Below are 17,110 nucleotides of genomic sequence, written 5' to 3' on the forward strand. Positions count from 1 at the left end.
CCCCTTATCCACTCTTCACCCATTCCCTCACAGGAATGAGCAGGCCTCCCAGAGATATAGCTGAACACCGGATAGTAAAGTGCTGTAAGACTAGGCATTATGATATGCCTTAGACTTGTCAGTTAATGAAACAAAATCCATCTCTTCTAATTCTGTATTAATTGGTTCCTCTCTTGCCGTACAGTGCTTATTGTCTACAGCAGTACATACCTCCCATGTATCACAAATGTCCACTACATCTAAAATAATTTTTCCACTGGCATTCTTTGGTACAAGTTCCTCTCCAGGCTAGAATGCAGAGAGAAAAGGAAAGTTAACAAAACTTTCTCTAATAGTCAATTTTTATTGGCAAATAAGCTTACTCATCCAACATTCACTCTGTGTGTGAGAGTGTGTGCACATACATGTATACACATGAGTCTTTAAGGGGAGACTCTGGAGAAAGAAAAGTGAAATTATCTAATAGATTATACTGGACTATCTTCCTCTTGATTGCCAATGCTTTTCTCCCCCCATGACTCTCATGAAGCACTGAATCTCACCAACTATGAGGGCTCTTCTTGTTGGAATCTCCCTATCCCAGTGACAGAATAGTGTAAAGAATGGGACTTTCACTATTAATTATGAGCTTTTGCTTCACACTTTATGATTACTCAATTCTGAGTTAATGAGTCTTTCAGATGTGATCAGCAAACATGTACCATGATAAGAAAATGAAACCATGAGGCCCAAAGGAACCCAAGCCCAATTGTCCATTACCCAAATTCAGATCCTTGTGTCCTAGAGTGGGAGACAGACATAGGTGAGAACATGTCCTGAGAAGATAGAGACTCGCCCTGGAGTCTCAGAAGTCTCCAAAACCTGGGGCACTCTGGTCTATAGAAGGCAGTGAAGTCCTTGAACTTCAACACCTCTAAAGAATGAGAATGAGCATTTTTAGAAGTCTTGCCCCTGTGGTCTCTCAGTGGTCATGCAGAATCATAATCATTTTTCTATTCTGTTCATCTCAGATCAATGTATCACGCTCAGTAAAAACCCAGAAAAAAATCTCATTGGCCTGAGATAACACAACTAGGGAATAAAAATCCAAAACTGACCTTCATAGCAATTGGTACATGAATAAGGCAGAGATCTACATAATCCAGCCCAAGTTTCTTCAGTGATCTCTCCAGGCACTGACGAACCAAATCTGGTCTAAGGAAAGTCGCCCAAATCTACAGTTTTCAAACAGAATCACACACTGTGTTGAAATGACTGAGATGTGCTATAGTGGTCTCAGCTAAGCTAAGAACATCTGGGGCTAAGGTTTTATGTATTTTTATTAAAATTTTTATATAATTTGTATCATGGTTTCCCCCTCATCCAACTTTTCCCAGATCCTACCCACAACCCTACCTAATTTTGTACTGTTCATCAGAGATCACATCCCCCATAGAATACTGAGATTTACTTGAGTGATGACAATGTCAGGAGAATGAGCAGAATTTAGAAAAAACCAAATTCAGTGTTCCAAGAACTAGGAGTTTTGGTCTCGAAAGAGTCAAGAAATGATGAGCTGGATGTGTGGGACAAATAGAGAGAAGATATATATATATATATATATATATATATATATATATATATATATATAACATTAAATAAGGGGGCTGAGCAACATCTTGTAGAAAACCCCACCCCAGTGAGGTAGCCAGATGGAATTTTCCAGTTAAAAGTCCATCCAGGGCAGAGTGATGTATCCTCTTGAGTGAGGCTGCCAAGAAACTGAACAAACATCAGTAAAGTAGACAAAGGATTTACTGTTCTTTGCAAATCCAGAACCAATTCTAGGAGAGCCTATCTAAAAACAAGCTGTCACCAGTGTAAACATAGGTAGGAGACATCTGTAGAGACCTCAGCTCAGGTGGAATCACACTGGCAGGCTGCCTTACCACCTGAGGAAATGTTACAAATATCAGTCCATTCAGTGCAGATTTCAGAAAAGGATTTTCCCTTTCATGAACAATAAACTCAACCTCACTTTGGAATCTACTGAAGAATTAATTACTCAGGGCCCAGAGAGGCCAGATTATCCAACAGAACTGCGTCCTTACTTTATATCTGACAATGTCTGATATTCAGAGATAATGAGTAGCTGCCACATTGAATACACTTTGAAGCAAAACAAGATTTTTCTTTTTAAATCTTTTATTATTATTTTGGTGTGTGCGAGTGTGTGTGTGTGTGTGTGTGTGTGTGTGTGTGTGTGTGAGAGAGAGAGAGAGAGAGAGAGAGAGAGAGAACACTAATGTATATGCATAAGTTCAGACACATAAAGGTAAGATATCAAGAATCATTTCTCTTCTATCATGTACTTGCCAGGGATAAAAGTTTACCTGGCATGACAGCCTGCATCTTTTCTACTGAGTCATTCTGTTTGTCCTGTTCACTATTTTCCTATAATGTGTTTTTGCAATAAAGCTAAGATTCAATCTGAGACCAAGGGGGTGTTGTCATCTTCCTTATTAACATATCTGAGTTGACAGTGGCTTTCAGCCATTCTGGCCACAGGTGCTCACCTTGGTGGTGTAGAATAAATCCTCTCTCTTCACAGTTCCATCAGCCACCTTGTCTCTGAGAGCCTGTCCAACTTCTTCCTCATTTTGGTATAAGTATGCAGCATCTATGTGACGGAAACCTACATCAATGGCTATTTTGGTGGCCTCATTAGCCTTGCTCTTTGGAATCTATAAGACAAGAGTAGGAAAAGCTGGAAATGTGACCAACTCAGGAAAAAAAAGCCATTTATATCTCCATCATATTTTTTTTCCAAGTTGCAGCCAGCCCTATGGCTAATCTTGTTTGATGATACAACCTTGATAATAGATTTGCAATCTATCTGGAGACACAGACTATAAAAGATTAACTTCTAAATCTTGACTGAGTGAATTAGTGAGGTGGGTTACTTATGAAGCATGTCAATGCAGGTTTCATAAATGATTAGTTAGAAGGAACTAGCTAGCAGGAAAGCAGCATACTGGGAGAAAAATTCTAAGGCACTCAGGAGAAGGAGGATGAGGAAAAGGAGAAGGAGAAGAAAAAAGTTGTCCCACAGGAAGCTCATCCAAAGGGAGAGAGAGCTAAATAAGGAACTCAAATTTACTGCCTCAGTTTCCCGAGTTAGTTCTTGCTGGATGCAGTGAGCATCCAATTTGATGATGTCAACTCTTTCTGCTGCTGTTTGTTCAGTTACTTGGAACCCTCACCCAAGAAGATACTTCACTCTGCCCAGGATGTACTTTTTACTGGAAAATTCCATCTGGTTACCTCAGTGGGGTTCTCACAGCTATTTCTATTAGAAGCTTTTCAGCCCCTGATTTAATGTTTTGCTTTATATCTTCTGCCTCTTTCTGTTTGCCCTTCATAATTTATTCTTTTATTTTCTTGCCTATATTTAATAAATAACTAATTCAAAACCAAAAGTATAGCCATCATAGATAGAACAGTAAAATGTGTATTTGTCCATTCTAGTTTAAATAGTAGTTTATTGATTTTAGTACTTATTCGTACTGACAAAAATTGATCCACTAATTTTACATGCAGGAAATCTACATGAGTCTATCTCTTGGTATGCATCACAACTGGGAAGACTGAAGGGCAGGATGCTAAACTCATATCCATAAAAACCACAGTGAGAGTATCTAGATGTAGCAGATGCCCAGAGAGCTGATAACTACTGTTCTGATCAGTTATTGTTACCAGGACAAGGAGCACACCTTAATAAGCTGCTGCTGGGGGACAAAGTCAGGATAATAATATTTACAAAATTTCCTCAAATTTCAAATAGTGTATAATTTAATGATTTAATCAGATATCCTGTGTTTGTGTTGCCCCCAGAACACTTAGCTCGACAAACAAAATCACAAAGCATACAATGGAACAGGCTTTTGTCTCAGAAGTGACCCCATAGGGAGGTCATTTATTGAGTAAGAATCACATTCAGAATAAAAACTTTCACTAATTGTAAAAGAAGCTTCTGTTTTTTCTTTCTATTTCTCAATGGTATGTATTACATTTACTTTTATAGGTGAAATCATTATGTAAGAATGATTTTGTTTTGTTCCCTAAGATACGATTCTGTCTTTAACAACAGTAATAAATGTCAGTTAAAACAAACTGGTTCTGTTCAATACTAATACTTTGTCATTCTTCCATCAACATTGAATATATTGATCACTGTCATTTGGAGACAATCCTTCCAAAACCACCCAGTGCTTCTATTACCTGTGACTAGCGTTAGACACTTTCAGTTCACAACAATGACTTATTGGATGGGAACATAATGTGTTCAGTAAGAAGTGTGATGCCATCCCCGTTGCTACTTTATATTTTGCAAATTTTCAACACTAACTTATGAATAGAATGTGGATTCTCAGAGTCATTTTTAAAAGTTGAACTTATATTCTAAACGTTTTTCTTTATGCTCATAGAATAGTGAATCTCTCAGTCTTCATCAAAGTAGTTTCTTTTTGCCATAGACAATGACTAATACCAGGGCCCATAACTGTTTATGTCCAGAGAACAGGTGTGCATAGAGGACTCGCCCATAATTGGGTCTTCTATAGCTCACCCTTTCTTCAAGAGGCTCAGGGAACATCATGTGAGAGGAGGAAGAAAGAATGTAAGAACCAGGGATCATGAAACAGAAAACTGCTGTACAACAGTGTCTTCTGGATGGGATGGAATGGCTTGCATTCATGAGCCGACAGCAGCTGTGGTTGTCTGCAGAAACCCTTCACAATATCAATCCAGGCAACACTGCAGCACACACAGAGGATGGGCTGACAAGACCTTGTCCCCATACTACCAGAAAAGCTGCTACTGACAGTTAATGACTTCTGGGAAATAGAAAATCCACTTATTCAAGGATGCGGCCACAAGTAGGTTGGTCATGTTCTAGAGGACAGCCTCATATTCAAGTCCATAGAGTCAGTATTAATGATTTTAGTGGGTTATTTAAAGAGGGAAGAGGGAGGAGGAGGAGGAGAAGAGGGGGAGGGGGAGGAGGAGGAGGAGGAGGAGGAGGAGGAGGAGGAGGAGGAGGAGGAGGAGAAATTGGGAAGAAGAAATGAAGTTGAGAACAAGAATTAAGAGTCTGAGAGGATTTGGAATTGTGGAATGAGTAGTGCATAAGATCGAAATACGTTGTGTACCTGTATGAAATTTTAAAACCTGTTCAAATAGTTGAAATTCTTTAATTAATACATCTTCTTCCAAAAAACTCACAGCAATGCTGCAGTCCGATGTCCCTACTGTTAGTTATTTTCTCATGTATCCATTGCACATAGGGATGTCTAACCAAGAGTAAAATTCAGAAGCCTGAGCTTTAGAAGATAAAAATTTAAAAATTAGTAAGAATACTTACATTAAGAATTCAATATACTTACAGACATAAGTACTTAAATATATAGCAAGCATTGAGATTTATCAGGAAACAATGTTAATAACAATAATGACACATAATTTGCCTACAAAATCTTTAACCTTCAAATCTCCAGACCTAATATCTTGGCATCTCACTAAGTACCAATACACATCCCCAAGCATGATCAGAAGTGAGTTGTAGACAGGGAAAGGGAAGTCCAGGTGAATCATCCACCAGGTGCAGGTCTCCTGCCTTCTGAACGCACTTCCAGGATAGCTGATAGCTAATGCTTTGGTTCCCGAGAGGCCCACTTACTTACCATCCTGGAGCAAACGTGCCAAATCCAAGCACTGGCATCAAGTTTCCATCATTCAGCTTCACTGAACGACTATGTTTGAGATCCATGGTGTCCACAGCCCAACAAGTCTGACTCTTGTCTCTTCTTCCTCGGTAACCCGAGCCAAACGAAAGGCAAGGCTCCAGCACTATTTAATTCTGTCAAGAAAGGAGGGGCCAAGATTGTAAAAGCTCCAAGGTTGGACTGAGTCCATGGGCTTTCTTATAATCCCTTCATGTCTCTACAGCAAACACACCCAGAAACCTTATATATTAAAAGACATTGGATTTTCAGCTCCTAAACAGAAAAGCTAGTTGTGACATTCTGCCCCTGATAATTACATCAAACTTACTTTATATGATGCAAAACTATCGTCAGGGTGTTCATTTCTAAACATGAATTCTGATATAGAAACTTAGTTAATTTCCTCACCCTGTATTTGTTTTATAAAACTTAACAAAAATACTTTATAAATTTTCTGAAACAACGCTTGATATCTGTGCCCAAGCACACAGACTGCAAAATTCCTTTGGAATATTACCTTCAATTTAGTTATCTAATTTCCTTCTTCCATATGTTTAGGTTTCACTCAAAATTCAGATTCTCTCTATTTTGCTTCTTTAATAAGTTCTATTCAAGAAAACCTAGATTTACATCACAAATTAATCTCTGGAATGTTGCCTTTGTTTAAACAGCTGTTTACTTCTACAAAAGCCTGTTCTCCTCCAGCTCAGTCACTACCAACCTTAGGAAATCTGCTTATGTGTTTGAGTCTCGGGTTCTTCATGACTCCTACAGTCTCATTAGATAAAATTCATCGTGCTCTCCTGTGTCACCTTACATTGTTCTAATTTCTATTAATGCAGCTCAATAAATGTGTTGGCAAATTATACTCTAAATTAATTCAGAAAGTCAGTTAGAATCAGAAAACCCCAAGTAGCACGTTTCTCACTATCACAGATCTGTCACATTTCCTCATTTGAGTACTACAACTGGTATTCCAATAGCACTATAATTTATATTGTAATTTACAGTCCATCCTTATCTCTTCACAGGATCAGAATTTTGCCTGATTTTATTAATCCTTTTATTGTATATTATCCCTCTTAGGAGTATTCCTTAAAGACATGCCTCTCCACTGATGCAAATAATCCCAATCAGACCAAATCAAACCAAATTAAAACATGTCCAGGTTTAATTGGACATCTGCACTCTAGGGTGGCCCCGAGTGGGAAAACAGAAAGCCAACATGGACACCAAAGAGGAAGAAGGATAAGCAAGCAGTGTAAGTGTACAGGGCTAACAGTCATTAAGTCTTATGAGACCTCAAGATTTGTTATTAACCAAAGTTAAATAACAAATTAACCAAATGAGGTCCAGAAAAATTTCCACTCTCTTAGACTGTAAGAAATAGTTTCATAATATTCCATTGCTACACTTAATAATCTCAGAGACAAATACTGAATGCTTTCTTTCATTGATGATTACATTCTATATTAAACCATTTCCATATGTGTCTATATCTATCTGTGGAATGATCTTGAAGTAAAACATTCAGGAAGCCTAAGGAGACTTATGAGAGAAAGAGCAATGGAAACAAGGAGAAAGGGAGTTTGTGGAAAGAGTCTCAATATAAAATACACGCTTGCTGAAGAGCTCAACGTAGTGAAAAATAGTTTAAAACCAAATAGACTAAGAGAAACAGCTTTCCCTTACATAAGAAAAACCCTGAGTATCCAGTTCTTTCTTTGCTCAATCTGTCTACCTTGTACTGTAAGGGGTGTCTTTTACCTATAGATTCTATTGAAAGTATTCTTTGCTGTCCCCCTTCTCTTTCCTCTTTCCTTCTCCATTCTCCTAACAGGTGCCTAATTATCCAGTCCACTAACCCTGTTGTTTAATCTAACCTTAATAAAACCATCTTCAGATTCTCCTTCTTGAGGCCGCATAGATTCTTTCATCAATAAATCAAGAGCCTACAAAAATGTGCTCCGTTTCCATAGTGCTAAGGATACCAGTGACAAAGCTATGTTATTGTCAGCTCTTAAAATCTCATCAGATTCCCCAAACCACCTAAAGGTCTCTGGTCATTGACCTAAACCTGTAGTCACCTTGTAATCTGTGAGTAAACACCTTTATGACAAAGAGGTAAACCCAACAACAAGTAATAGCAAGCCTCCCTGAATTGTCTTCCTACAAATGAGGGCAGTAATCTGTGCTGGTATCTCACTGTAGATCAGGAATAGCCACAATGAACAGCATTCAACAGGTGATAGCAATGATGATTCCTTCAAAAGCCTTGCTGAACCCAAACTAATGTAATAATCAAACAACCACACTTTGATCAAGACTGCTTAAAACATCTACCTCTGACCAACAGCCCCAGCTCTTCCTCTGGTTAAAACTAAAACTTATGTCAGTACCCAGAAGCCAGATTTGGGGTCACTAGACTGCTTTATCTATTGCTCTCCCCAGTGTGACTATAGTTAGTAAATCTACATCCTTTGCTTTGTGCTATAATTAATCTTTCACTGATGAATTGTGGTAGGCTTTGGATATCCCACAGCCGGGGTTTGCCCTTGTCTTGGGTTATGGGTAAGAATAATGCTGTGAGTAAACCATTATCCTAACGGATGGGAGAGAGTGATGATGGAGGATGGAATTCGGAGTGGGATAATCAGTTAACTAACTAGAGATAAGAAGAGAACAGACTCTCACACACATTCCTGAATGTGTTAAAACCTTCTTTCAGGTTCTGTATGGACTCTTAATTGCCTCACAGAAATCAAGATTCCACAGGTACTTGACCCTACAAATAATCTTCATATTCTAAGTCTATTCATTTTGTCCTATTTTCTACAATTGTCCTATTGCCAGTTGTAGGCTACTGCCTCTGGGGTCAACAGACAAACCTTGGCCAAGAGGCTGGATTTGTGTCCTCACTGAAACACGTGTTAAGGAACTGCTTGTTCTTCATTTGTCTCCTGGTAAGCTCTCTTTTATTCTGCCAAATTTCCAGGCCCACAGCAAATTTAAGATGCATAGAAGAAAACATTTTTAATTCCCCTGTGTCTCTGAGAAGGTTCATGTCATTCCTGGGTGTCAGGACCCTAGAACTGACCTTCTGAACCCTAGAAGCTATTGAATAGAACTTCCTGCTGATCACAGATGCTCAAGGTGCTGTTTATCACACAGTTGTTGCTGAAAATTGTTGGTTATTTTTAATTAGTACTATTTTTATTTTCTGTATATGGGTGTTTTGTCAATATTGTATGTCTGAGTACCACATGCATGCTGGTACCTGAGAAGTCCAGAAGAGGGTATTAGACACATTGTCCTGGAGTTACAGATGAAATATGAGGGTGCTGGGAATTGAACCAATGTCCTCTGTAAGAGCAGCCAGGTCTCTTAACTGCTGAGCTAGGAGTGTTTGCACAGGTGCTTTCTTCTCATTTTGTTTGGTTGTATACAGAGTCTTGACACAGTAGCCAGTCTGTTCTTGAATTCATGATCCTATTGCCTCATCAGCCTGAGTGCTGGAATTGTAGGTATAACAATACCATAACCATTATAACAATGTATTTTCTATTTAATCTGCTTTATCCTTTCTTTCTAGAAAATCTTCAGAAAGAAAAAGGGATGGTTTTGTACAATGATGATAAGTATTTTTAAACTCATATGCTGTCTATGAAGCAAAGATGACATTTTTAAAGATGGACCCTTGAATATGTTATCTAAAAAGGAGTGAGAAAATGGCTACAATAGAATAGAATCCAAACTCACAAATAAGTACTGTACTAGTAACTTTTTCTCTGTTTCAATTATAGTTGGTTTCACCTTACTTTGAGGGTTGTTCAGAAAAATCAGATTCATAGGTCAAGCAAAAAGTCCTTTGTCAGGTGTGGTGACACAAGCCTATAATCCCAGAAGTCAAGGATTGAAGGAGGATCATCACCCCAAGCTTCAAGCTTGGTCTCTCTTGTCTCAAAACAACAAAAGAAACAGAAAGGAAGGAAGAAAGGGAGAGAGAGAGAGAGAGGGACGGAGGGAGGGAAGGAGGGAGGGATGGAGGGAGGGAGGGAGGGAGGGAGGGAGGGAAGGAGGGAGGAAAAGAAAGTCAGACTAAATAGACCTCATCAATTAGGAGCATTGTTGCACAATCGTGTGGACCAGAGATTAGATCCCAGCACTCATAAAACTAGTCATGTGTCCTGTAAATCAATGTCCGTAGGGGGCAGAGACAGACTTGCTAGAGCTCACTGTCTTCCAGCTTAGCAGAAGGGGATGCGGAGAGGAACTGGAAGGAATAGAGGGAAGGAAAATCACAACCAGGATATTTTGTATGGAAAACATCTATTTTCATTAAAAAGAAAAAATTACAGGGCCTGGCATGTTGGTTCTGCACTTATAGGTGCTTGTAGGCACTCCAGGGTCCTGAATTCTGTCGCTGGGATTTACATAGTGGAAGAGGACAGCTAAATCTGAAAGCTCCTCGTGTCAGGACCACATTCATGCACTGATGCACACATAAGTAAATGACAAAAGTGATTCCAAAATCACAAGACAAGAAAGACACCGACCCCTTTATTCCTTCAGTTACAGTCCACACGGGTATTGTCAGGATAAATGACAACTGCTCTGCACACGAGACTCCACCAAATCTGTTTCTGATACAGTATTTCAGAGGTTACATCTCAATTTTCTGGTCATTTGCTCTTTAATTACCTTCATCTGAAAGAAAACCAACAGCTCTGGGAAAGCAGCAAATACAGGATAGAAGCAGTTACAGCTCAGGGCAAGACAGGCAGGGAACTAGAAACCCTTATGAAAGGCTTAGCAGCTCTCACACCCTAAAGAAAATAACCCTGGGTTGTAATTATTCTGCCATTGGGGCTAGCTTTTTTTATTATTATTATCTGTTGTTGTATTAGTTTCTATTTTGTTGTATTAGGAAGTGCAGGGAATTGAACCCAACATGGTAGGCCAGGGAGGGATCAGTTACTAAACTCTACTTCCAGTCTTCTAATTCTTTGTGTGAGAAGATCTACATACATATACAATTGGCTGAGGAAGGACGCACAAACACAAGTTTTCATCCAGAAAGACTATAAAGAAAGGAAGGTAAAATTCTGAAGTCCACTTTTACTTGCTTGCTGCACAGGGCTTGTTTTGTTTTGTTTTGCTATGCCCTGTCTTGTTTTTTGCTCCTTGGTATATGAGTTACTTACTTTTCTATTATTGTGATAAAAACACCCTAATAAAGGAAACAAATATAAGAAAGAGGTTTTTTTTTTTTTTTTTTTTTTTTTAGCTTACAGTTAAAGAGGGTTAGAGTCCCTGATGGCAGCAGAAGCAGGGAGCTGTTGGGAGGCCCTGCTGGTCAGAGGTTACAGTCTACCATGGTCTTGCAGTTTTCTCTCAACTCAGCAACAGGAAGGACGCCCTACCTAGAGAGGATTCTTGCTCTTTACATGCCCTTATTTGGAGGATGTCTCTAGACTCCATGCCTGACTCATTTCAAGGATGACCCTTTGTCAGAGGCACCTTTTTGTGGTGACTTCTGCCACAATCCCAGCTGCTGCAGGTGACACATTGAAGGGTAGGGGGCATGAGGATTAGAATGTTAAGTAGGAGGAACAAAGATAAGAAAGACTCAGAGACATAGGATAGCATCTGAGGGCTGCTCAGTCTCTCCTACATACTGAGTTCTGGATACTGAGTTTGCCATGTTTAATTTTCCATACACTTTTATACCCCAATGCAAAAGGGGAGAAGAAGGCAACACACTGCTTTAACATGACACAAAGAACAACTAGAACAGTTATTTGTTTCAGTACTTTGAGACATCAAACCATTAATTCATGAGAAATGCATTCTGTTTAGGCAGTGAACCCAGCCTAGTCCAAGTATCTTGAAGGCAGCCACTCCCTCAGTTAAACCTCGTAATTCAGAAGAATGAGCAGAACTATGCTTGAATTCTTTGACCTTTGGTGAGGGAGGAGTGGATCTACCTCCATCGACCATCTTCATGTGGAAAACACCAAGTAACCACACCCTAGGTCAGGTGTATAGCCGCAGCTGCTTTCAACAACTTTGAGCAAGCTGAAACTCTCTGACCTTCAGACAAAGTGGACTAGGTTCACATTTTTGGGCCTCCACAACCCTTGATGTAGTTCCCTGTAAATGTCCTTCCTCTGCTGATCATATGGTAATTAAGTAACATGCTCTAGCTATTTTCATAGGCTGGTGCTGCCACTAACCCAGCTACTACAGGAGTCTGCTGTTTAATCAGTAATTCCCCAGGTACTGTTGCCAACTTCTGCTCCTTCCACCTTGGGGACCTATGGCCAATGATCCCTGAAGAAGGAGACCCGTAGCTGTTACCTGTGAACAGGACTCTCCAGGATTCTTGGGGCTTGTGGGTATTCTCCCTGACATCACCAGTGGGGGTAATGGTATTTTTTGCCTGGCCATCCCTCAAAGGTCCTGCAAGTTTCTTTTTGTCCTCCCTCTGATTTGCTTTTGATTCTCTCATGGTGAATTCTGTCTCTCTCCAGCTAAAGCATGATGTTCACAATGTTGTAGATACAGCCTGTCCCAGCTGTGCTTGCTTGGATGCATGCAGGGCAAAGCCTTTGTCTATCGTGTGGGCTAGGGAAGAGCCTGTCTCCCTGCCATGTGCTGCAAAGGCTGTGTTGCTGCCAACAAACAGTACAAGGGGTGGGACCACATAGCAGCTGCTGTGGCCTAAGTTATAGGGTCACTGGTGGCTACTGCTGAGGCACGGGTCTGAGCAATCAAAAAATGAAAAGGAATTCTCTGCTTTTGACGCTTTTATTTTGCTTCAAAACCTGCTTATTTCTCTCTACTCTCTCTTCCTAAACTATATAAATCTCTCCCTTCATTTGTTACAACATGGGAGTCAGGAATGGAGAGGTGCCTGGCCCTCCCTGCAATATCTACAGCTGCTGCCCTTGCAGCATGCACACAAACATTTCCTGGCAGCAGTGCCTGCTGGATCCAGGGGCTAAGGAGGCCAGATAGGTCCAGAGGTAATGAGTTATCTCAGTTGTTCACACTCAGTCACAGATTGAACTCAGGTTCTATGCTTTTCCCAATGCTGTCATTGCCCTCCCCTTCCCCAGGAGCTACAATTTTGTCTGTGAAAGTCTAAAGGACCTACTTAAAATTTTTTTCTATATCTAACAATTATACTGTTAACTCCTATCTCAGGAATTATAAATTGACTATCAGGCATGGTTTAAAAGCTATATGATTCTTAACAACATGTCTTTCCCATGGGAAACTTCTGTTTGTCTACTTCTCAAGAAAGATGTTGTAATGGTTTACATAAAATGGTGCAGTTCCCAGAGGGAGAGCCAGGTCCCATCACCTCTTTGGGTCCCAGGTGGGTGGGAGGTGATGAGTGAGAAACCGCGGAGCGTCATTGGGGCAGCTGGTACCACGAGGAGCTGGAGCTGCAGTGGGTGAAGGACAGATAGAAGCCATGCAGAGAAAGTGGGTATAGTATATTTACCGGGTTGTGGAAGAAAAGGGAATAGGGAGAGAGGGAGAGAGAAGGGTAGAGAAGGAGAGAGATGGAGAGAGAGAGGTGGGAGGAGGAGGGGAGAGAGAGAGGGAGAGAAAAACTAGAGGAGAGGAACCTACAGCCAACTCTTCCATAGAGAGACAAGAGAGACTGGGCAGAGAGAGAAGGAAGATCTGCTTGCCTCAGCAGAAGGGGGAGTAGGCGGGGTTTATCTCTTAAGGGACTGTACAAGTCAGTAGCAGGCCATAACATTCCCATCTCTTTCTTATAATAAAAAGGAGGGAAGTTAGGCACAACAGGTTAAAGGAATTGGGATGCTGGATTCTCAAGACTGCTTCCTGCTTATTTGTGGGCATCATCTTGTGAGGGGAAAACCTGAGAAAGCTGGGTGCTGTTCACATTCTGGGGTACCTGGTCTCTTTGTTCTTGTCCAGTGTTTGTAGTATGGAAATATCTGTTGTCTCTTAGACAAATTTAAAATATGAGAATTATTGCTTTGTTAGTCTAGAATGAGATATAATGGATAGACAATTATAACATTTAACAGTAAACATCGATGCATTTAAGTTACATGTATATACACACACATACACACACACAGACACACACACGCAATATGAACAGGAATTGAACAAAGGAGATGCTTTTGATGGGCTCCACCAAAGACATGCCACAGTACAAAACACACATATAACAGAATCAGCACTGGGGAACCAGGAAGGGACCACCTCAGTAAAGATGGCAGAACTTGGTCACCTGACCTGGCCCTCAGTCAACATGGCAGTAAGGTCACAAGGTCACCTGACCTCAGTCAAAATGGTGGCAGTCATGTGCTGTATGGAGAAGCCATGCTTTTGAGCTGCGGGGGTTTTAAGTATAATAACAAGAGAGACCTAGAGGCATGATCCACCCTGTTGCCACACTGCCATGCCACAAGCCACAGCAGGAAGCAAAGGCCGGAACTGAAAACAGCTGTTTCATGGATCTGATTAATCTTTAATTAATTGTCAGTTTCTGCAGGACCAGCATTAGTGGTGGCAGGGATAGAATAGAAGGAATGGGAGAAAGAGGAAGAGAGCATTTTCACATGGGTGGGGAAGGGGCTGCCCAGCAAAAGGAAAAGAAGAGTCGACAGGACACCGGCAGAGCGTTTACAGGTCAGGGGCTGATAGTTTGAGGGTTTCTATCCCATAGCTGAAAACACAAAAACAGCGAACAAACACTGCAAGGCCTGTAGAAGAATGTCTTCTCTCTATAGGCCGGGTGCTAATGAAGTCGACTGGTCCAGGTCCAGGCGACTGAAAGTCAGATGCTGGTGGCCACCCTGATGGTCTCTCACAGTGGGGGTCCACTTACAAGTGGTTCAAAAGAAAACAGAAAGAAAAACAAAACAACAACAACAAAAAGAAAAAGAAAAAAAAAATCAAGGGACCCTGGTCCCAAAGCAAATGCACCCCTTAGCCTGTGCAGTGCTAGCGTGGGACAACTACTCTGGGTGGTCCATCACAATTTTAGCTATGGGAAACAACCAGAGATGAATGTCAACCATAGCCATGGAGGCGATCACCCCATTTCTAAGAATACCAGAGGATTTCCGGGAGTGTGAGAAATGGTTAAGCTGACTTGAAGGGGAAAACTCACCACTGAAGCCACTGGTGTCCGTAGAGGTTGGTGTTCAGAAGCAGGTAGATACTTTGTTCCCGAGCCCAGGGTTTCACCTGTCTTCAGCTGGCCTGCCCCCAGGTGGGAGGGAATGTAGAGAGAGCCTGGCAGAGTCACATATCAATGTTATTGTTTTTGAAAGATATAAGGGTGGGAGACTGGTCCAATGAGGGGTGGTGGTCCAACGAGGAGCAGCAGGTCTCACCACCCAAGGCCTCTGTGGGATCCCAGGTGGGTCAGAGGCAGATAAGAGACCTTGGTGGGTCACCTGTGCAGCCAGTCCCATGACAAGTAGGTGAAAGACAGAGACAGATAGGCACACCATGCAGAGAGAGCTTGGATATAATTTATTTAGTAAAAGGGAAGGAAAGGGAAAGGAGAGAGGGGGGGAGGGAGGGAGGGAGAAATGGGGAAGAGGAGAGGTTGTAGCCACCTCTTCCAAAGAGAGATGGAGCAGAGGGAGAGCACAGGCTGGAAGCCAAAGGAAGATCCCCTTGCCCTGGCAGAAGGGGAGGAGTGGTTGGGCTTTTCTCTTAAAGGGACAGGATAGACCATTTCAGATAAATCATTAGAAAGTTTGTAGGGTTTTTTGTTCTGGCGTGTTCAGCAAAAATTTAGATTTCTTTTTGGTGTTTTATTTTATTTAAAAGCTGTTTTCTAGAATTGGGGTCTACATCTCCCATTCTCTAGATTCAACCATGTTTAAAAGTTCCTTCTATGCCCTGTGCCAGGTTATGTCTCCTGGCACAGAAAGCAAAGTAGAACAGCCAAGAAATTAAACTTGATTTGTATAAACATTCTACACCTCAAGATTTTAAGTTCATTTTATAGGATTTGGTTTAAAATCTGGTAAACTATTTCTTCAAAAAGTTTAACTTAAAACTAGTAACACATAGTTGGTAGTTAAAAATCTATACATAGGTAATCTCAAAGAGACCATGTGCCACAATCCCACTCTGACATATAAGCAGCACATGGCTTGCTGCCATCTCTAGGTAGCCACATGGCTGGTCACCATCTTTGCTAGGGTTGGAGAAGATGGATACCATATGACTTCACCATCATATAATTTAAAGTGATCACCACATGAGGTGAGCCTACAAAAAAGAAAACAACAGGTCTCCAAGATATTTATATGAGGATAGATTTTTGTGTGATAGTTCCTGTCTTGTCCTAAAAACAAGGTCCAGAAATAAATCCCAGATATTGAATATTGAATAATCTACACTATCAAAGTTTGATTTTACCTCGTGTGGGTTACGGTTGTGCCCTGGGCTGGAGAGATGGCACAGTGGTTAACAGCACTGGTGGCTTTTCCAGAGGTTCTGAGTTCAATACCCACCAATCAAATGGTGGCTCACAATCATCAATATGGAGGCCTGCTGCCCTCTTCTGGCCATCAGGCAGACATACAGGCAGAACACTGTATACATAACAGATAAAACTTGCCGGGCAGTGGTGGCGCACGCCTTTAATCCCAGCACTAGGGAGGCAGAGGCAGGCGGATCTCTGAGTTCGAGGCCAGCCTGGTCTACAAGAGCTAGTTCCAGGACAGGATCTAGAAACTACAGGGAAACCCTGTCTCGAAAAACCAAAAAAAAAAAAAAAAAAAAAAAAACAGATAAAACTTGTTTTTTTTTTTTGGAACTATTAAGAGAAAGGTTTATTCAATGACCCTGTGTTCCACCCTTTTTTTCTTTTTCTTTTTTTATTTATTAAACATTTCCACCTCCTCCCATCCCCCCATTTTCCTCCCACTACCCCCACTCTCCCTTCCCCTCCCTCTTCAGTCCTAAGAGACATCAGGTTGCCCTGCCCTGTGGAAGTCCAACGCCTTCCCCCTTCCATCCAGGTCTAGGAAGGTGTGACTGGCTCCCAAAAAGCCAGTACATGCAGTAGAATCAAAACCCGGTGTCATTATCATTGGCTTCGTAGTCTGCCCTCATTGTCAGCCACATTCAGACAGTCCAGTTTGATCACATGTTCGTTCAGACCCAGTCCAGCTGGCCTTGGTGAGCTCCCATTAGATCAGTCCCACCGTCTACGTGGGTGGACACACCCCTCATGGACCTGACTTCCTTGCTCATGTTCTCCCTCATTCTGCTCTTCATCTGGGCCTTGGGAGCACAGTCCAGTCCTCCAATATGGTTCTTTGTCTCTA

At 41.3% G+C, this 17,110-nt stretch overlaps 1 pseudogene; it reads right to left on the minus strand.

Annotated features, from left to right (window-relative positions):
• LOC119816245 overlaps positions 1-15,319 on the minus strand; it is a 28,431-nt pseudogene extending 13,112 nt beyond the window's left edge.
• Positions 15,320-17,110: the final 1,791 nt, after the last annotated feature.

Source organism: Arvicola amphibius, chromosome 6 (assembly GCF_903992535.2).
Source record: "Arvicola amphibius chromosome 6, mArvAmp1.2, whole genome shotgun sequence".
Classification (NCBI taxonomy): Eukaryota; Metazoa; Chordata; class Mammalia; order Rodentia; family Cricetidae; genus Arvicola; species Arvicola amphibius.